The sequence below is a fragment of the Physeter macrocephalus genome, chromosome 19, assembly GCF_002837175.3.
Source record: "Physeter macrocephalus isolate SW-GA chromosome 19, ASM283717v5, whole genome shotgun sequence".
In the NCBI taxonomy this organism is placed as follows: Eukaryota; Metazoa; Chordata; class Mammalia; order Artiodactyla; family Physeteridae; genus Physeter; species Physeter macrocephalus.
In genome coordinates, this window is record NC_041232.1 from 15,448,762 (window position 1) to 15,471,491 (window position 22,730).

The 22,730-nt window shown below is 36.8% G+C and overlaps 1 protein-coding gene and 1 non-coding gene across 3 annotated transcripts in view; both read right to left on the reverse strand.

The window, feature by feature from the left end:
* Nucleotides 1–22,730, reverse strand: part of TAOK3 (TAO kinase 3) — a 189,323-nt gene that overhangs the window by 112,064 nt on the left and 54,529 nt on the right. The gene's annotated exons all lie outside the window — the stretch shown is intronic.
* On the reverse strand, nucleotides 19,377–19,449 carry TRNAK-UUU (transfer RNA lysine (anticodon UUU)). The gene has a single exon. It is a non-coding gene; the product is annotated as a tRNA-Lys (tRNA).

Genomic DNA, 22,730 nt, shown 5'->3' on the forward strand with positions numbered 1-22,730 from the left:
CAGAGATGCCTTAATAACCTAGAAAATTAGTATTTAAACCTTGAAATTTTTGCCTAATTTCTAATGTTGAAAGAATAACTCAGCATTCTTAGTCACTTTTAATTTTGCTTTGCCACTGGCAGAAGGGCAAGCATGCATGAATGCTGACAGAATACATGTTAGAGCAGTTTACTCCTGTGGAAAGTTGCCTTACACTGTTTCAGCAATTCTCTCTCACAGGAACTGCTGTTTTCAAAAATATATGAATCTACATCTATTCTAGATAATATATACGTAAACACAGAATATCAATATTTAAATGCTTTTAAAAAGTAAACAGTCTTAATAACAACTGACCTGGGATATCTCCAAGTTTTTTTTTTTTGTTTTTTTTTTTTTGTGGTATGCGGGCCTCCCTCTGTTGTGGCTTCTCCCGTTGCGGAGCACAGGCTCCGGACGCGCAGGCTCAGCGGCCGTGGCTCACGGGCCCAGCCGCTCCGCGGCACGTGGGATCCTCCCAGACCGGGGCGCAAACCCGGTTCCCCTGCATCGGCAGGTGGACTTGCAACCACTAAGCCACCAGGGAAGCCCCTCTCCAAGTTCTTAAATTAACTTTGAGGGGTAGAAAAAGAATAAAAGGAACTGAACTTAATATCCATAAGAATGTCAGCAATACATAGCAAAGTTTTATCCTTTAGGTGTTCAAAATGTAGAGGGAGAGAAGAGCCACATAGGCAAATAATTATACCTATAGTAAATTCAATCACCTCCTAAATAAATCTTCTTGCTTCTAACCTCTCCCATACATGGCCCAAAATATCATTTTCCTAACATAGAGAGCTATAATAGCATCACTTTACTATTCAAATATCTTTGATAGAGTCATCCAAACTCCACAGAAAGGTACTCAAGGCTGCTAAGATATGGGCCCAATCCAGGTTTAGTAGATTCCTAGTTATTCTTTAAATGTTCAGGATACTTTCACAGTCTCAACACTGCTTGCGTCTTTTACTTAGCTTGGAAAATCTTTTCACTTCTTTAGAAGTCCAAATCTTACTGCTCCTTTAAGACCCAGTTAAATTTCACCTCTTTCCTTTACTCTGACAATTAAAGTTCAAAGTTACTATGGCACTTTATTTGTAGTCTTATTATAACATATATCATCTATATCTGATATTATATTAACAGTTTCTTGTGAACATATTTGTTTCTTTGAGTGGAAAGTAAGTTGTTCCTTGATCTTTTCATCCATACAGAAGTGATCTTTCTCTTCTTCTGCTCTTTAGCAGCATGGTGTGATTTTTAAATATGTGAATTTAGACAGGCTGACTTGAGTTGCAGTTTCAACTTAATTCATAATTCATTTAACAAATATTCATTTAGTGCCTACTATGTGTCAGTCTAAGCACCTGGGGAAACACAACAAAGCTTCCTATTCCGCGGAGCTTAAATTTTAGTGGCGAGAAACAGACATTTAACAATAAACATGATTAAGTAAATTAGTATATTAAAAGAATGATGAGAACTTCGGAACAAGAAAATAGAGCAGGATGGGGATCAAGAATGCCAGGGGTATGGGGTCAAAGCCACAGTTTTAAACAGGGTGATGAAGATATACCTCATTGAGAAGGTGATGACAGTTGACCCTTCTCAAATCTGGAAGGAAGTAAGGGAGGTGCCAATACCTGGGGGAAGAGTTTTCTAGTCAGAGGGAACAGCTAGTGCAAAGCCCCTAAGGGAGAAGTGTGAGGGAGGACTATGTGGCTGGAACAGAGTGAGCAAAGGGTGAGTTATAATCCAGGTAAGATATGATGGTGGCTTGAATCAGAGAGACAGCAATGGAGGTGGTGAGAATTGATTTTATGTGTGTGTGTGCGCATGTGCACATTTTGTTGAGGTATAATTTACATAATAAACTGTAGCCACAGAAAATGTACAATCTGATAAGTTTTGTCAGATGTATATGCTTGTGAAACTATTACCACAATCAAGGAAACATTTCCAATCTTCAAGAATTTCCTTTTGCTCCTTTCAGTAAGGTCTCTCCCTCCAACTCTAGCCACCCAAGCAAACAATGGATCTGCTCTCCGGCACTATAGATTAGTTTACATTTTCTAGGATTTCATATAAATTTAATTATACAGTATATACTGTATATATTCTCTTGTATCTGGCTTTTTGCCACTCAGTCATATTATGACTTGGAGATTCACCCATGTTGTTGTATGACAGATAAAGGATTTGCTGATGGACTGGATTGAGAGTGTAAGAGAAAAAGAGTAATTTAGGATAAATCCAAGGTTTTTGGTCAGAGCAAACTGGAAAAATGGAGCTGCTATCAACTGAGAAGAATGGTCAGGAGGAAAAGGCTAGGGGAAGATGATCAGGAATTAGACTTTTGATATCTTGATCATGCAAATGGGGATACTGAGTCATATGCTTAGGCTGGATATAAATCTGGAGCTCAGAAGTGAGGTATGGACTAGAGATTTAAATTTGGGAATTGTCAGCATATTGTAAGTGGTATTAAACCCATGGTACTGGATGAGATCCCCAAAGACATAAGATGGATACAGTAAAGAAGCTGACCAAGGTCCAAGTTCTGGGACACTCCAACTTTAGGAGAGTGGGGAGAAGAGGACACCAACAAAGGAGACTGAGAAGGAACATCCAGTGAGATAAAAAGAAGAATGTGGTATCCTGAAAGTCAAGTGCAAAGTTTCAAAAAGGCAGGAGTCAAAACTGCGTCAAGGGACTTCCTGGTGGCGCAGTGGTTAAGAATTCGCCTGCCAATGCAGGAGACACAGGTTCGAGCCCTGGTCCGGGAAGATCCCACATGCCACGGAGCAACTAAGCCCGTGCACCGCAACTACTGAGCCTGCACTCTAGAGCCTGTGAGCCATAACTACTGAGCCCTTGTGCCACAGCTAATGAAGCCCATGTGTCTAGAGCCCGTGCTGCACAACGAGAAGCCACCGCAGTGAGAAGTCAGCGCACCACAACGAAGAGTAGCCCCTGCTCGCTGCAACTAGAGAAAGCCCACGTGCAGCAATGCAGACCCAATGCAGCCAAAAATAAACTTTAAAAAAACCCAAAAACACAACTGTGTCAAATGCAGCTGAGTGGTCAAATAAGGGATAAAAATGGACCTTTACCTGTAGCAACATGGAGCTCACTGGTGACCCTGACAAGAGCAAATTTGGTGGACTGGTAGGGACACAAGATTTACTGGATAGGTTTAGGAGCAACTGGGAGGAAAGGAATTGGATGCAGGAAGTACAGACAACTCTTGACGAATGTATCCAAGAAGGACAGTAAAGAAATGAAGAGGTAGCTGGGAGGGAAAGTGGGTTTAAAAGAAGTTTTTTGTTTTGTTTTTTTTTAAAGATGGAAGAGATAAGAATAGATACACAGGCTCATGGGAATGATCCAGGAGGAGGAATAATTGGTGTTGTAGGAGAGAAGGGAGAGTTGCTGAAGTGATGTCCCTGGGTAGACCAGAGAAGAAGGGAACTAGTGAACCAGTAAAGAAAGTAGCTTTAGATTAGGAGCAAGGAGAGAAATCTATTGTAACGTACTTGCTTTGTAACTTTCAACAAGTTGCTTAACCCTTTTAAACCTCAGTTTCCTTATCTGACAATAAAGATGAAAAAATCTGCTTTAGAGAGCTGTCCTGAAGATTAAACCAGAAAACCGATGTGTCTGACCATTTGTAGATATACTCATTATATGTTAGTCTTCTTTTTTCCTCTCCTTATTTACAACTTCTAAAATAAAACTAACCAGGGCTTCGCTGGTGGCGCAGTGGTTGAGAGTCCGCCTGCCGATGCAGGGGACACGGGTTCGTGCCCCGGTCTGCGAAGATCCCACATGCCCCGGAGCGGCTAGGCCCGTGAGCCATGGCCACTGAGCCTGTGCGTCCAGAGCCCGTGCTCCGCAACGGGAGAGGCCCCAACGGTGAGAGGCCCGCGTACCGCAAAAAAAACAAAAAACTAACCACATTTTCTCTAAGTTTTAAAAATACATGTTTTCTTCTTTTCTCAATTATAAACTTCTTGAAGGCAGGAATGGTCTTTTGGCTTTATTCCCCCTAGCACAAGGGTCTTGACTGAAATAGGTAATAAATAAATAAATAAATATATATATATATATATATATTTTTCTGTACGCGGGCCTCTCACGGTCGCGTAGAATGCCTTGGTATGACATACTGGCAAATGACCAGATCATATACGTGTGCTTGAGAGAATGTGTGTGTGTTAGATGCTGCAGGGGAACAGGGAAGAGAAAACAATAAAAAGAAAACATGGCAAAAGCTTAAAATCTGGTGAATCTAGGTGAAAGGTATATGTGTCTTTTCTGAATTATAACTTCTGTGCATTTGAAAAAGAAAAAAAATCGGAATGGGATGGGGAGACTGGCAATCACCTCTCTTTAATTAAACAGCATTTTAATTTTGACTTTGACAATATAACATCTTAGGCCAGCCATTTAACCTCTGTACCTCAGTTTATTTTTCCATAGAATGGGTGACATTTTTACTGCCTTCATGTTTAAGGTATGTGACATTTAATTATTATATATACATTCTAAAACTTTAAAAAACGCCCAAGTATTTACACCTAAAATTTTAAAAATAATGAATATTTCAAACCACATTTAGTTTACTACATCTAGCTATTGAGCACCTATAATGAATTTAATATAGATAGGCAAAACTGTGTCATTATATATGAATATGGATTTTTAAACAACTGTGATATAGGAAGCAAAACTGACTAATGAATAAAGCCACTGATTTGTTTAGGTAGTACTACACTGCCTATTTAATAGACTGCCTTTGGGTAGGATAGGCACTGTTTCCTATGCCACAGTTTCTATTACTTCTATGGTCTTACACTCCAAAGATTTATACATTTCCTTATCTCTCCAGTCCTGAGTTTGCTACCCCTGGAAAGATTTCTTCTTTCCCGTGATTAATAAGAATTTTTTAAATAATCAATATTGGCCTCAGTCATAGCAGAACTGAACTGGGTAAAAAGTTGCCCTAAGAACTAGAATGGAAGGTGAAGGGCTTAAAGCGTAAGTTTTAAAAACCTCAGATACCAGTCATTGGTTAAATAAAGAGATGTCACACTACGACAACTATTAGTCAAATGTCATAATGTTAAACTTTATGTGATCTGCCCTTCCTTAATTTCCCTACTACATTCCGCATCATTCTCTGCTCCTTTTTGCCACATTTCAGCCCCACTGGCTTTTTTTCATACCTCACAGCTTGACCAAGCTGGTTCCTTCTTGACTTGAAGATCTCTGCTCAAATGTTACCACTTCAGAGAGGCCCTCCCAGACCCCCCTTATCTAAAGTATGTTTACTCCTTCTCAGTGACTATCATCACTGTTTTCTTTACATCATACCACTTGAATATATCTGAAATTATTTTATATATGTTTGTTTATATTTTTATTGTTATTCTCCTGTCTGTCCTATTCACTGCTGTTATTCTCTCTTACATAACAGGCATTTGACAAGTATTTGTTAAAAGAATAAAGGAGGTACCCAAATTATGTTCTTATACTGGGATCAATTACATGGTAAAAAGTTATCTGCAAAATCCTACTAAGAACCCAAAAGAACTACTGTCTATTCAGATAAAGCACACTGTTTAAAGTATAATAAAAAATGTAATAATATTCAGGAATGTGGATAACCAATTGGTAATGCCAGGTTATATGCCCCAATATAAGGTGCTTTTAATTTTAATCCAAACTACTGTATTTCTCACTAACAGGGAGTCATTCCATATTTCAACCCTTCCTTACAAAGTCTCTCAAATTCCAAGGCATTCTCACAATTCCTTTAGAACAATAAATTACAATTTTTTTCCTTCAATTTTAAAAAAATTGAAGTGTAGTTGATTTACAATGCTGTGCCAATCTCTGCTGTACAGCAAAGTGACTCACTTATACACAGAGACATTCATTTTTCATATTCTTTCCCATTATGGCTTATCACAGGATATTGAATGTAGCTCCCTGTGCTATACAGTAGGACCTTGTTGTTTTTCCATTCTGAATGTAATAGCTTGCATCTGCTAACCCCAAACTCTCAGTCCATCCCTCTCCCTCCTCCCTCCCCCTTGGCAACCACAAGTCTGTTTTCTATGTCTATGAGTCAATTTCTGTTTTGTAGATAGGTTCCTTTGTGCCATATGTATTTTTAAATGTAGTTATTTATTTATTTTTGGCTGCGTTGGGTCTTCGTTGCTGCGTGTGGGCTTTCTCTGGTTGTGGCGAGCGGGGGCTACTCTTCGCTGCGGTGCACAGGCTGCTCATCGCAGTGGCTTTTCTTGTTGCGGAGCACAGGCTCTAGGCAGGTGCGCTTCAGTGGTTGTGGCTCATGGGCTCAGCAGTTGTGGTGCAAGGGCTTAGTTGCTCCGCGGCATGTGGGATCTTCCCGGACCAGGGTTCAAACCCGTGTCCCCTGCACTGGCAGTTGGATTCTGAACCACTGTGCCACCAGGGAAGCCCTGTGCCATATTTTAGATTCCACATATAAGTGATATCATATGGTATTTGTCTTTCTCTTTCTGACTTACTTCACTTAGTATGATAATCTCTAGTTTCATCCACGTTGCTGCAAATGGCATTATTTTGTTCTTTTTTTTTTGACTGATATATGCAAAGTAAATTTTCCTTTCACATTTTACCTAAATAGGTATTTTAAAATTAAAAGTGAATATGAAAATTTTATTTTTATTTATTTTATTCAAACAGAAAGTCATAAAAATTATAATCATCCTCATCAGTTCACTCAGTCCCATGTAATTAATTTTTTTTCCTCTTGATCTTTTGTTAGCACTTTTATGAATTCATCAGTTTCCCATTAGAGTTCTGAAAATGCTTATTTATGCAGTTCAGCAGTATAGTCAGTTACCAGAAACCTGTGCTTGTCAGAGTCTTTTCCATGAATTTCTTGAAGATGAAACCCTTTTACGGGAACATTTTTGCAAAAGCATCAGTACACCCAGAACTGTCTGTAAATGACAAAAGACTTAAAAATGACCACAGTTAAAGATTTGATGAAAGTCCATAATAATGCAATTGACAAGGAAATTTAGTTATTTCTGGGATATACATTTTAAAATAATAACTAGAATTATGACATAACATTATACCAGAACATATAAGATTTTTAGGAATTTCATGTAATGTCTGAATCATTTATATTAACATATTTCCATACAAATAACCCAAAGAAAGTTTAGTATTAGTTGTTTTTTAATTTTTTAATTTAATTTTATTTTTATACAGCAGGTTCTTATTAGTATTTTGTTCTTTTTTTATGAACAATAAATTACTAATTGGGGAGGACATATTAGTTTGAAACAACCCAATTAATGCTACTTTTGGATGCTTACAGAGGTCATTGAATATAAAAAGGAAGTTTAGCAACTATTCTTGAGGGTGTCACCTTCTAATTGTAAGCACTAGATCAGTAATTCTCAAACTCTGATGTGTACCCATTACCTTGGTATCTTGTTAAAATGCAGATTCTGAATGTCAGTAGGCCTGGGGCCAGGGATTCTGTATTTATAACAAACTCCCAGGCACTGCTGCTGGTTTATGGACTACATTTTGAATTGCAAGGCACAAGATGAAACTGTAAACAAGGCTCTTCTTTCACTATATTTTTATAATTTAAAAATGTGTATTGAGGGAATTCCCTGGCAGTCCAGTGGTTAGGACTCAGCGCTTTCACTGCCGGGGGCCGGGGTTGGATCCCTGGTTGGGGAACTAAGATCCAGCAAGCTGCATGGCAGGGCAAAAAAAAAAAAAAAGCGTACTGACGTTCACTGGAAAGGAAAAGAACAGGCTAGACAGCTGAAAGGGGATGGGAGCTTTTCATAAAGCCTTTACTACTAATTTACCCTTGTCCCCCCCATAAATTCAAGTTCATGTTTATAAACCAGATTTTTTTTTCAAGGCAATGCCTTTAACCAGAATTAACTATTTAAACTTAATTAAATAAAAAAGGAAAACCAGAGCTTCCCTGGTGGCGCAGTGGTTGAGAGTCCGCCTACTGATGCAGGGGACACGGGTTTGTGCCCCAGTCCGGTAGGCTCCCACATGCCGCGGAGCGGCTAGGCCCGTGGGCCATGGCCGCTGAGCCTGCGTGTCTGGAGCCTGTGCTCCACAACGGGAGAGGCCACAACAGTGAGAGGCCCGCATACCGCAAAATAAAAAAAAAAAGGAAAACCACATTTATTTAAAACTCTGTTGTTCTCTACTTTCCAATGCGCCAATTTCATTTTAATTGGTATACGTGGAAGTGTTAAAGTTAGAAAGGGAGCCCTAATTTGGTAGTAAAATCTCGAGGATTTTACTAGTCAAAAAAATTTTCCCCCCTTCTAAATTCTTGCCATCTCTCAGGAGGTCATTAACCAATACTATAATTTTTAAATACATAACTTATGTCCTAGATTTTTTAAAAGACCAAGTAGCTAAAGACTATATAAGATTCAACTGAAAGGATAACTATACCAAAAAAGTTAAACCAAAAATAGAATCCTTCAAATATATAAACATGAAAATGAAACTGAGCAGGACCCTGTGGGACCTTCCTGGATACAAAAGCCCCTCCAAGTCCCCTGTTTCTTTTTTATTAAAAAAAGTCTTTAAAAAAAAAAATAAAAAGTCTTTAGTCTTGGAGACCTTCCCTGAGTTCCAAATAACAGACTCAAGCAGTTAATGATTGGAACATTAGAATCACAGGACTCCTAGTTCCTCCTGAAGGGATATAGATAACAAGCTGCTGTGTATCTTTGAGTTGTTCTGCAGAAACTAAGACCCCCACCCAGTGGAGGATGGTGACTACAGACTGAGGCCAGACTGGTTTGAACTAGAGGGTTGATGATTGAGATTCCTGAAACATTACCCGGTTACTTCACCACCAACCAATCAGAATAATGATTGGTTGAGCACGAGCTGCTCAGGCACCCTGCAGCCCTCATCTATAAGGCTGTCTTAAAAAACCCTTCCCTGAAATCCATCAGGGAGTTTGGGTCTTTTGAGCATGAGCTGCTCCTTCTCCTTGCTTGACACCCTGCAATAAATGCTGTACTTTCCTTCACCACAACCCGTTGTGAGTAGATTGGCTTTGCTGCATGATGGGCAAGTGAACCCAAGTTTGGCAACAATGATCTTCCAAAACCTTTGAAGAATATTCACTTGTTTCAGCATTGTTTTTCCTCCCTTCATATAGGTAAACTTCTTTTAATTTAACACACTTAACACTTAACAGACTCATATAACCCTTTATAGCTATCTTGGGTTCAGAACACAGTACCCATTAAAAAAAAAAAGATAACAGCTCATAATGGCAAATCAAAAAAGGCACAAAATGTGTTTTGATATGCTTTTTATACATCTATGGTACTTAAGGTTTCCCACAATTTTGTGGACTATTATTAACAGAGTTCTATTTGTGTTCAGTTTAAATTACTAAAGGTTGTTTCTTGTTTTTTGTTTTTTTAATTGTTTTATTCTTTGTGGCTGACAACTAGGGGGAAAAATAGTTGCAATATAAATGTATTCCTGCAAGTCTCTGTTGAGGGAGTCAAGCTGATTTGATACAGCTCAATTTGGGGGCACTGGGTATTTTTTGCTTTCTTCTCCATCCATCCCCTTAACCCTGTAATTAAACCCTAATATGTACAAATCAAGCAGGATTACTGGGCAAGAGCTATTTCAGGAAGGTATGAATTGCTTCTGTGCTAGTTCTAGAATATCAGCTGGGAAGCATCATCAAAAGGAAATCAAGGCGATTCCTTTGCTGATAAGGAAATTGTAATGAATCTCTTTAGGACTAGAAACAGTCAGCTCAGTAATGCGAATACCCTTGTGTTCATCTGAACAATAACAATCTCCCCATTTACTATTTAGCAAAGATTTGAAAGAGCAGGACTAAAAGCTCAAAAGATGGAAGGTGTAAAAGAAGTCTCTTTTCTGCTCAGCACTTTGGCAGGCATAATACCACATTTGCATCTTTCTGAGTGGTAACTTCCAAAAGTCTGAGAAAGTAAATGTGAGCTGAATATCAAGCGATAAAAGAGATAATTCTGAGCAACTGAGTGTTTGTGTGTGGACGGTGGGGGCTGAGTACCAAAGAGGTGAGCAATTAAGCACAGTGAAGAAAGATCACAAAGCTAAAACTCACCCTGAGTAAAGATGAACTCAGAGCAAGTTTTCTAAATCATCTCACCACATTAAATACACACACACTGAAAAAGCTTCAGCACATTTCAGGATATTTTGCAAAGTGCTCTTTTATTCCTGAATTCTGCTATTCTTTCTGTTCGTCAACAATTATATGTGTCCGTGGTCTAATTATTTCCTCATTCTCTGCTCATCTCTCACCTTTCTTAGGAACCTCTTTTTTACCTCCCTCATATAGCCGGAAATGACCAAATCCAGTTCTCCTTCAGTATTTGTGTTTTACTCAGTTTTATATTTTTGTGCCCCCTCCACTACTACTCATTCATATCTGCCTGGGTTTCCTTGGTGCTTGATAAATGTTAGACAGTATGATGCCACAAGTAGCTGCAAATGTCACCATCAGGAAGCCTTGATTACAGTGACTAAGAGGTGAAAACATCAAAGCAAAATAGCTAATGGAAGCTTAAAAAAAAAAAATCCTAGCACTTAGCTGAATGCCTAAGAAGTACACAGAGGGAACTCAATAATAAAAGAAGTTTGCTTCAGTGTTTTTGTTGAAATTTTAAGGACCTTTCTCACCACAGGCAACTTTGTACTTTGAAGCTAGACTCTTCCCCAAAGCTAGAAGAATTCATGAATGGTGATTCAGCAAAGATTTTTTTTTTTTCAGTTAAATTTGCAGTTATTAAAGCCTGAAGTTGTGGTAAGGATAAGTCAGAGTTCAAAGCATGACAAGAAAGAGTGCATTAAAAATAAGAAAAGTTGGAGATGATATTATGATATATATTTTTTCTTCTCAGACTATCCCCCTTTAACTTTCACAGAATTACATTACTTATGAACAAAATTTAAATTCAAAATTTCTCTTTTAGGATATTTGTATGCTTTCAGATAATTTTCTAGTAGATGTCTTTTGTCATTCTCTGTCCCTATTCACTCATCTTTAAGGGGGGAAAACAAAACAAAACAAAGCATGACTTTCTGCACAGATCAAGGAAGGAAATTAGAGTGACCTGTGCTATCCTGTCAGGAGGCAGAGCAAAAAGGTTAGTAAGAGGAAAAACTAGGTCAAGCCCTAGGTTTCAGAATGAGCGATAGTGCAGGTTTTGGCTCAGTCTCATCACTACTGCCAGTTACTGAAGGCAGTTTAAATGCTAGTTGAGAATATTAACTCAGATGCAAGATTACCTGTGTTTGAATCGTGCTTCCGCCTCTGACTTACAGTACAGTCAAGTAAACTGAACTTCTCTAAGCCTCATTTCTCGTGGGTTAATAGGGGTAATAAAAATATCTGAAACTTATACAATGTTATAAGGATTACATGAGATATTTCAGGTAGAAGGCTGACTGTCACACATCAAATCCCATGTAATAAATTTATTCGCTATTACTGCTAATAAAAATAAATGGCAGGGGCTTCCCTGGTGACGCAGTGGTTAAGAATCTGCCTGCCAATGCAGGGGACATGGGTTCGAGCCCTGGTCCGGGAAGATCCCACATGCCGCGGAGCAACTAAGCCCGTACACCACAACTACTGAGCCTGCGCGCCATAACTACTGAAGCCCACGTGCCACAACTACTGATGCCCACGTGCCTAGAGAGCCCGTGCTCCGCAACAAGGGAAGCCATCGCAATAAGAAGCCCACGCACTGCAACAAAGAGTAGCAGCCGCTTGCCGCAACTAGAGAAAGCCCGTGCACAGCAACGAAGACCCAAAGTAGCCAAAAATAAATAAAATTAAAAAAAAAATAAATAAATAAACGGCAGTTCTTGTTTTCTATGTATATTGATAGTCCTATAAACAGTATGTTCTTAAAGAAACAGGGGACACCTTTCTAACTCCTCAAAATATCTCTTACATTAAATATTCTGTATGTTGTGGTCCATTCTTAAAGAAGATAATCATATTATTTATTTCCAGAGAGATGGTGTGCTTAAGATGCGGTGCTCTGTACTGGATAAATCCAAAATGAAGAAAGAATGCTGTTGGCTACCTGCCTAACAGCCATTTCTTCCCATTATTCTGCTGACAGAACAATTTTCTGCCCTGTGACGATACAGGATAAGCCTTAATAGGTATAAGCTAGTTGTAGTAATCTTTTAATTGTCATTGCCAGTGATTGACCTAGGGGTAAACATGTGCCCCAGTTTTGCCCAGTGCAACCTGAGGGGATGTCTGCTGGAGGCTCTGAATACTAGTACCTAATAAAAACGGAATCTCCCCCATCTGCAGGAAGAAGTAGTAAATTAGCAGTATTTGTCATGTATCCAGTGTGTACAATTCTGGTAAAATAGTTTCAAATAAATATAAAATTTCCAACAGCTCTCATTAATTTTTTCACAGTATGTTTCTAAAATGACAGGGGACAATAAGTTATTAACTAAAGGGAAGTAATAAAGACACATCTCAGATTGACTTTTCTACCTGTGGTAGACTTGTGTAGGATTAGGCATGTATTTGTGTATCCCTTGGGAATAATACTGTATCAGCTGATGTGAGTTAAGACAAGGAAATGGAAAAGAAAAAAGTTAAAGATGGTTTCAAGTCTGAGTGATTAGGATGATGAAACTGTCACAACTAAATCACTAATAGGGAGTACATCCTGAGGTAATACTGATGAGGTTTGTTTAAAATAGGTTGAGTTCAACATGAGAGCAAGATAGCTCAGGGGAGGCAGTTGGAGAAATGGGATACAATGTCAATTCTTTTTTTTTTTTTCTTTTTTTTTTTTATTGAAGTATAGTTGATTTACAATGTTTCAGGTATACAACAAAGTGATTGTTTTATATATATAAAACACACACACACATATATATTCTTTTCCAGATTCTTTTCCATTATAGGTTATTACAAGACATTGAACATAATTCCCTGTGCTATACAGTAGGTCCTTGTTGTTTATTTTATATATAGTAGTATGTATCTGTTAATCCCAAACTCCTAATTTATCCCTCCCCACAATGTCAATTCTTAGTCACTAGCATAGAACTGCCAACTGAAATCATGGATGGACTCTACAAGGGAGAGAAGAGTGTAAAGAATGCACGCAGAACTAATATCTGAGTCCTCTAGAACAAGCTCAATTACTTTAACTGGTGGTTCTACCATGTACTAGCTAAATATGTGAAACTGCTAAGTCACTGAAGAGTTCTAAGTCTCATTTTCCTCACCTGTAAAAGAAAAATAAGAATAACTACCATATCAAGTGTTTGTGAGAAATAAATAGCATAATGAATTAGCACGATGACTAATATATACGTTCTTAAGCATACGTTTGAGGTCAGAAAGAGGAAGAACCATGAAAGGAGGCAGAGAAGAAGTGATAGGTTCATGCATTCATTCGTACATAAAACAAACCAAAGTGTATCAAGTATCTACAATATTTAAGGCATTGAGCTGGAATAGAACCCAGAGAGGATAAAGTCATATTCAGTTCAAATTCAACCAACATTTGTTGAGTACTTTCTTGTGTCGGACATTATGATATGCTTTCATTTACCTCACTTAAGGGATATAATGCAAGGTGGGAGATTTTCCAAAGAGATCAGGTGGACAAGTTAAATAAAGACTTAGAAAAGACGATTAACATTGGCAAAATGAAAATTATTGGTGATCTTTGAGAAAATTGTTTCGGTTTGCCAGAATGGGGTTGGGATGGGAAGAAAAAAAGGGAAGGAAATGTAGGCTGGGGTGGGGTGTGGGGGGCAGGGGTGGGGTCAGGTGGTTTACAGACACACTAGGGTAAAACAAGAGAGTAGTAATGGTTTTTGTGGATGAATAGAGACTTGTGCTTGCCTGAAAAAAAGAGAGAAGAGGTCAGTGGAAAGGAAGAGACAAGGACAGCTAATACTTAGCCTTTTTTTTTTTAAACATCTTTATTGGAGTATAATTGCTTTACAATGGTGTGTTAGTTTCTGCTTTATAACAAAGTGAATCAGTTATGCATATACACATGTTCCCATATCTCTTAGGCATTTTTTTAACTGTGACAAGGAAATACTCAGATACACTTGAAAAAGAAAACATTTTCTGCACAAATTAGTCACTCAATGAATGAACAACTATTCAATACTTTGGTAGACTTGGTTTGATAAAGAGACATGGAAGAGACAGAGACTTTTCTTAACTATGACGACTTCTTGAGACTTCAGAGGATAGAGAAAAAAAATTTTCTACAAGTGAAAATCTCATTATCCCAAATACTATGCAGTAAAAGTATTCTTCATAACCACATACAGTGTGTGCCGAGATCTCAGGGGTAGGTGAGTGGAACTGTGCTCTACTATCAGTGAGAATATCTTCAGCACCACACACCTCACCCCATTTTATCTCAAGGGCCAGTGGACCCTACCAAAACACCAAATGTACTTCTAAACACTTACCCAAACAGAAGGACAGATCCAGGACCAGAAAAGGGATAAGTGAAGTACCTGATGCCATTTCCATTCCTTCATTGACTTCCTTCCACTTATTCCTTCACTAGAGAGAAGAGCTTGGCCCTGTTTCAACTTTGGCTCCTTCAGACTAATATGATTTTAATAAAAGATATATTATAAACCCTAACCACTCTTCTTAAAATTGTAACCTCCCCCATTGTCCATCTTCTCTTGCTTTTATACTCCATAGCATTCATCACCTTCTAATACACTATGTGCTTAATTTGTATGTGTTCTGTCTCCCCCTTCTAGAATGTAAACTTCTTAGGGCAGGTTTTTTAGTCTGTTTTGTTTACTACTGCATCTTCAATGGCTGAAACAATGTTGGACAGATAGTACTCATGCAAAATATAGTTGATGAAAAACTGAATAAATCAATCAATTCCATCATAACAAAAACAATGTTGTAAAAAGTTTCTTTTGCAGGGACTATGTTCCATTTTTCCTGAGTTAATGTTACTTTGCAAATCTCATATTATTTCATATTAATTGGGTTTTCTCAATTAGACTGTAACTTTCTGGAAGATGGCTCCACATATTATTTTTAATTATTTCCTTACTGCTCTCATATTTTAAATGCTAGCTAATAAATAAAGTCTAGTTAACTCTTCTTTACATTCCTGGTCCTTCCCTTTCCTTTTGCTGCCTCACGCCAAAGCCACTTTGCTGGAGAGAGTTTGGCACCATTTCAGCCAAGTCATTCTCCACACTACTTTGTTATCAAGTGACTGAACAGACTATGGTTTTAAGTTGTTGAAATGGCAAGCAGTGTTTTTCAAACAGAATTCTTTTATGAGTTCCAATGCAATAAAACAGTTCAGTGATTCAACAGGCTGAATTACATTTCATTCACTATAGACAACTGAAGAGAACTTACTTCTCTCTTATTTTTATTCTCCAGATACTTCACATTTGGTGAGATTTCTCAGATTGAGTACTTGAACCCTCAAAGGTCTCAGAATAGACAGGGACTATTTGGACTAGGCTAACTACAGAGTATTTTAACCAAAAAGAGGCTTTCACTACTTGGTCTTCAATTACTGATTGCCTGTTCCTAGACTTCTTGGTATGATATTTGATTATTTCTTCATAACCCCGTTTAGAAAAACTACCATAATTTATGGTTACAAATAAGGAATTCCCTAAGTATTCTTTAACAAGTTTGTAAGGTTGCAATGTTCTCTAAAAAAAATGAATGTAACTGGAAATTAAGACAATGTGAAAATTAGCCTCTGATAAATATCATTTCTATTGCTTTAAGGCTTTTGATTTTTGAAAGTCACACGAGTACAACCTGTATTTCAGTTTGTTTTAATCTGTGGCATTTTTAGCAATTTGTTCAGACAGCATTCTCAAATCTTGATGTGTAACAAATTTGGGAAAACTGATCGGGCCTAAGGACTTCAAGAATTTCCATTCAATATTATAAAATTATGGCCATTTCTTCCTCATTTACAGTTGATATAAGAGGCATATGGGGGCTTCCCTGGTGGTGCAGTGGTTGAGAGTCCGCCTGCCGATGCAGGGGACACGGGTTCATGGCCCGGTCCGGGAAGATCCCACATGCCATGGAGTGGCTAGGCCCGTGAGCCATGGCCACTGAGCCTGCGCGTCTGGAGCCTGTGCTCCGCAATGGGAGAGGCCACAACAGTGAAGAGGCCTGCGTACCGCAAAAAAAAAAAAAAAAAAAAGAGGCATATGGCAAACTAGAAAGAACATGACACCTAGAGTTAGAAAGGGATATATTTAAATCCTACTCTGCTATTTATTAATATGGTCTTCAGCCTGCTACTTGGAAAGGCAACCACAATTAAGGGCATGGGGTTTTGATTAAAACAGAACTGCATTCAAGTCCCAGATCTATCCCTAACTAGCCATATGATCATGGGCAAGTTTCAAAACTCTCCAAGGTTCAGTTTCCTCATCTGTAAAATGGACATAATAAACATATCTAACCCATAGGACTGTATATTGTGAAGATTAAATAAGACAGTGCATGTAAAGTGTTCAACAAGGTGGCTGGCACAGAATAAGCATTCAATAAACTCCATCCATTACTACTAATAAATGAAATAATTCAATGTGATAGTCTGTGTGGAGCATATATATAAAGTATGAAGTACTTAAGTGTTAAATTTTTACTATCCTATATGTCAAAAAAGGGGCTCAGTTGCCCGTAATTCAATTATTCCCCCCTGCTGCTCTGGATATAGTAATAACATTCAATATTATATTAGAACTAAGGATTTGATCAGTCTTCTTTGACTGATATTTAAATTTTGTCATAGAAATCACTTTTAAGTGATTTTGTCCTCTATAAAGAGGACATCATATTTTCATAAAATAAAAAAGAATGTGTAAAGGATCCTATGTCATTGTTTGAATCAGATTTTTCATGTTCTATCCTTTATTTACCAATGACTTTCATTATATCAATACTGTGCCTAAAATTTTCATCTTGACTTATTTTAAGTATTGTGAATGGAATGAAATTTTTTTGTATTCTTCTCCTTTTTTAAATCCATACATGTTTCCCTAAAGTCCTTGAGTCTAAAATTAACATGGATCTGTCCTTTTATTTAGTGGACACTAATGTTCGTTTTAGAAATATTATTTATTCCTAGAATAATTAAGCCACAATGGTAGGTTCCATCTTTAAAAGGCAATTATTTTACACACCATACTTTGGGCCTCAATCATTTGATTGTAAACTATATATATTTAACATTAAACTTTTGCTCTGAGAGTCTGTTCTAGATCAGCACTTTCAATTAGAATGTTTCATGATGATGGAAACAGTCTACATTTGCACTGTCCAATATAGCAGCCACTAACCACACGTGGCCATTGAGCACCTGAATTGCGGCTAGTGTGACCAGGGAACTGAATCTGCAATTCTGTTAAATTTTAATTAAATTGTAATTTAAATAGCTACCTGCCTAGCAGCAACCAGTTGGACAGCACAGTTCTAGACAGTTCAAAAAACACTGGTAATTATGTTGAAAATGAATAATAATGATTCTCATAACTAAACTATAAAGCTTGTATCACTGCTGCCTCAGGCACTGTTGACACATCTCTTGACTAACTGTGCAAGAAGTACTGAGGTTTCAGCACTGTTCTACCACTTTATAAATCAACCTTCCACTAGCCCCTCCCTCCCCACCAGCACTGGTAGCCTCATACTCTCTCTTTGAAATCACTTGAGAAACAAAAAGTTAAGATCTAAAAATCTAACCAGGAGTCTAACTCTGACCCTAGGCTCCTACGGTAATTCAACTGTTTTTATTGGCTTAACCTCTGACGGATGGAGGTATTGCCACCAATGCCATCTCTGTCATATACCTTCTCCTCAGACTAGTCACATTTAGTTAGCTCTTGACCATGCTGTCTTTGCTTTAAACAGGAATGAAACAGAACCACAATAGGAAACAGGAACTGTTACATTTAGTTATCACGTAGCAGTGAGAGTGTATATGTATATGTGTGTTTTCACAGGGTCTAGGAGAGCAATTATACCTACCCCTTCCTTCCTCATCCTGTTAGACAAATTTCCAAGCACTCGATAGAAGAGTCCCACAACTAGCTAGAAGTAATGGTTTCCTCCCTGAATTCTTAGTGAAGTTCAGGGAGTCTTTCCTAAAAGATTTCTAAATGCTTAACTCCATGCAAGGAAATGGTATGTTATTACTCAAACACTATAAATGTTAGGCTGCATACTGCTCCAATGAGTAGTTTTAAGACTTGTTACCATCTTCACTGGTCATAGTAAAAAAGAGTTTGGCACTGCAAGGTAGATACTGGTACTTGTTCTCAATAGCTGCTTGAAAAAGGCTGCTAGAATTAAGTTTGGTCTCTTTTTACATTTAATAAGAACATTAAAGCTTACATATGGATAGAGTGCTTTCTTTCACATACCTAATCACATTCAATTATTTTAACATCCTGGTAAGATGGGAAGATGTAATGATTACTCTGACTTTTTTATGAGTGGCATTTGATTCCCAGTTTCTCACATTTTCTGGTATACCAGTATTTATTTCTACATGGCAAGAGTGCTACCCAACAATGGCTCTGGGAAAAAGTGGACACTGTAGAAAAAGTCTATGATCCACTTCTTTATGATATTTGTGGGTAATTAACTGAGCTCTCAAATTTAGTCCCTGAATCATTTTCATTCCCTTCTTTGTATATTACATGGTTTTAAAATGTTTTAAAGGGAAATATAAAAATTATCCATATTTTGCTTGGGAAGATTTCTATTATTTGTCTATTTAATATATAATATCTATTTGATATAATCCGTTAAATGTTTATAATCATCCTTCTATTATACTGTTACTAGTCATATAAATAGGTTTACCACATATGCTTGGTGATGTTGGTAGCTCTTTTCTCCTAGTTTAGGAGAGAGCATGGAGAAAGGATTTAAAGTATAGGACAGAAAGAAGTCAAGAATATGTAAGCCATTTAGTGAAGATAACCTTAATATGTTCTGAATTTTAGAGTTTTAGGGCAGTTGGAAAACTAATCACATTCATAAGACATTTTACAACTACATTATTTCCTCAGTAAATCTGTAAATAATAGCTACTGGCTATATCTACAGAATTTGTGTAGATATTCAGATTGCCTATAGTGCTACTTTTTCTTATAACTGTTTCGTGGATATTCATGCAAGTTTTAAAAATTTTTTATTTTTTTTATTTCGTGGCCACACCACGCAGCTTGTGGGATCTTAGTTCCCCAACCAGGGATCGAACCTGGGCCCTCGGCAGTAAAAGTGCAGAGTCCTAACCACTGGACTGCCAGGGAATTCCCCAGGCTTTTTTTCTTTCAATGTACAATTAATGAACTCTGTCCAGAAAAGGTCTGTATTGGCCTTTCCTTCAAAATTAAAGCAATAAAATTGCAAATCTGTTGTCTCAGTAAAAGTAGGAACTAAAAGAACTCACAAATAAGTTTGTTATAATGATATCTGTCTCAGTAAAAGTAAAGCCTAAAATAATTCATAAATAAGTTTGTTAAAAGGATCTTCATCATTAAGTAGGGAAAACTCTTACTAGTGCTAGATTAAAAACATGGTCTTGGGCCATCCCCTGTAGAAATGTCACAAGACTAAGGAGAATTCATCTCATTTAGAGATGAATAATAATAAGAAGGAAACAGCATCAAATCTCTGTAAAGATATTATAAAAACAAAACATAAAGAAATAGGAAAAAGAAGTGGCAGGTGAAGAACCCTCTTCAAAAAATGTCATAGATAAGATGGAAGCTGCGTTAGAACATACCACCAATGAATTAAAAAAAAAAAAGGAACTCAATGAAATAACTGCTGTATAAAACAGGAGCTCATAGCAGGGATATAAGAGTTAAGCCAAAAAGGGAGTGAAAAATGAATTGACAGAAGTCAAGAGAGACATGGGAATAAAATAAAACCACTACCGAAATGCAGCCTGCACTGGAAGCAGGACTAAGAACTTGTAATGCTGAAGAAAGCATGGTATAGAACTGAGAAAACTAACCAAAGGGGCCTGAAAAAAGTTTAAAAAATTAGAGATTTTAAAGATGAACATATTCATAATCAGCATCCTGGAAGAGAATGGAAATATAATAAAAATTTTAAATTGAGATAATTAAAAAGAAACTTTCTAGGAATAAGACTTAAAGCTACATACAGATTGAAAGGGTCCACAGTATCCCAGAGAAAATGACCATAGAATAATTAAACACTGAAACATGTCTTAATTAAGCTACTAAATTCCAAAGATTAAAAGAAAAAAATTCTTCAGGCATTCAGGCAAAAAGCCCCAAGAATAAGTCTAAGAATATTTGCAACCTAAAGACTACCATAAATCCAATATTCTTCCACTTGAATTACTGGTTTAAGAATTAACATTCAACATCAAAATAGTTTTTCATGTGTGTATTACTTATTTCATAAAAGAAACCTTAGACAAAAATTATAGCTATAGAAAATTAAGTTAAATAAGTAATACTTATTTACTTAAGAGTTGAATAAAACTATAAAACCTAAGTGATTCCTTAGCATTAAGGAATAAAATTTTTAAGAAAATCTAGTACCTTAATTTATAATTTAACATTTATTAAGACTAGTTAAAAGTTCATAGAAGAAATATGGTTAAATTACATAAGCAATTGTGATTTTTAAAATAAGCAACAATGCCATAATTTTCGATTATATTAGTTACCCATGTTTCTATAATCTATAACCAGTCATGTATATTTTTTCTTTTTCTTTTTAAAATTTATACTAGGGAAGCAGCCACATAGCACAGGGAGATCAGCTCAGTGCTTTGTGACCACCTAGAGGGGTGGGATAGGGAGGGTGGGAGGGAGATGCAAGAGGGAGGAGATATGGGGATATATTTATATGTATAGCTGATTCACTTTGTTATAAAGCATAAACTAACACACCACTGTAAAGCAATTATACTCCAATAAAGATGTTAAAAAATAAATAAATAAATAAATAAATTTATACTGGAGTATATAGTTGATTTACAATGTTGTGTTAAGTTTCTGCTGTTAACCAGTCATGTCTTGAACAATTGCAATAAAGTGAGATATTTTTCTTGGGGTAGGGAAGTGGATAGTTGTCAGAGAATAGCTTCTTAAAATTATTTATTTATTATAGGTTTATTACTAACATCCAATTCAATAGACATCACAACTTACAAATGTTTTATAATTGAATTATTTACAAAATCCGAAAGACAGCTTCTGTTAGCTTCATTTTACAAATGAAGGAATGAAAACAAAGCTAAAGGAAACTAACTGCCCAAAGTTGCATATTCAATCAACAGAAACAGAAGAGTATCACTTCTACTATGAATTTTTTTGTTCGTTTCTTTAGTCACAGCCTTGCACTCTTACATTATTTTTGGCTACTGAATAACACCGATCTGAAACAGAGGCCTGTAATATCATGATCTAGCACAAAAAAATCACGATAAGAGTGCTGAAAGATTGGGGGGAAAATACATTTGGGAAACACAACAGATGTGAATTCCATCAATCAAAAGCACTTACCTGCTGAGGCTCTATTCTGCTGAGTCTTGTATTAAAAACCATAGTGAAAATAAAACTGACCAAAAAAAAAAAAATCCTTATCATTAAAGAGGGTGAAAATGAAGAAAAGGTGCTAAACAGCTATTAATTAAAGAGTTAAAAGCAAACAAAATGACATCTTTTAAAAGTGACAGTTTAAAACTCATATATAATAGATAGCCAACCACCTACGGGAAATGCTGGATCCCAGTAGAAAGGTCGGGCAAGGCATTACAGAAGGAAGGTGTTTTCAGCTGTATTACAAAGAAAGAAAGGCCATTTCATAACTGGGACATCTAAGATCATTGTCAATAGCAACCCATTTACAAGGTTGTATTAGATACTTTAATGGTAATTTTTTACACAAGAGAAATGACTAAACTGTCATTTGTCAGTAATCTGAGGCCAAATATTTAGAGAAATGAAAACCCACCATTTTACATTAAAGGAAAACAAAGACAACTTCTTATGAACAATTCAAACTGGAATAAATAATTACGGCTCATCTAATTTGGTGACTCAGTCCAAGAAGTTATTTACCATCATTGTCCTTGAAGTTCTCTTTGCTCTTTCGCAAAGTTATTTGTTAAAGTTTTCTCCACACCATGACTTTAATCTTGTCTCCAGAAGTAGTAAAATGAATGGTACTGCTAGTGGAGAAAACGAAGCCTAAGATGGAATTTCTAGGCCCTTCCAAGACCACAAAATGCAAATCTTTTAGCAGTGACATTTTAATTTCCATCACAGAACACACCATCCATATATCTTCTAGAGTTATAACTGTATATTTGTCTAGGATTTCCTGAAATTAACATTACAGGACGTCTCCAGCTTGCAAAAGTGTTGGGTTCCAAATGTTCACTTCCAAGTTAAGAATCTGTTTTTATCCACAAATCAATGCTTCATAAGAAATTTAGGTTAGTTCACAGAGTTTATTAACCACAATGCAAATCTAATACCTTACTTTGCATTTCAAAATATCTTTAAAAGTACTGTTGAAATACAACTAATTATGCAAATCAGAA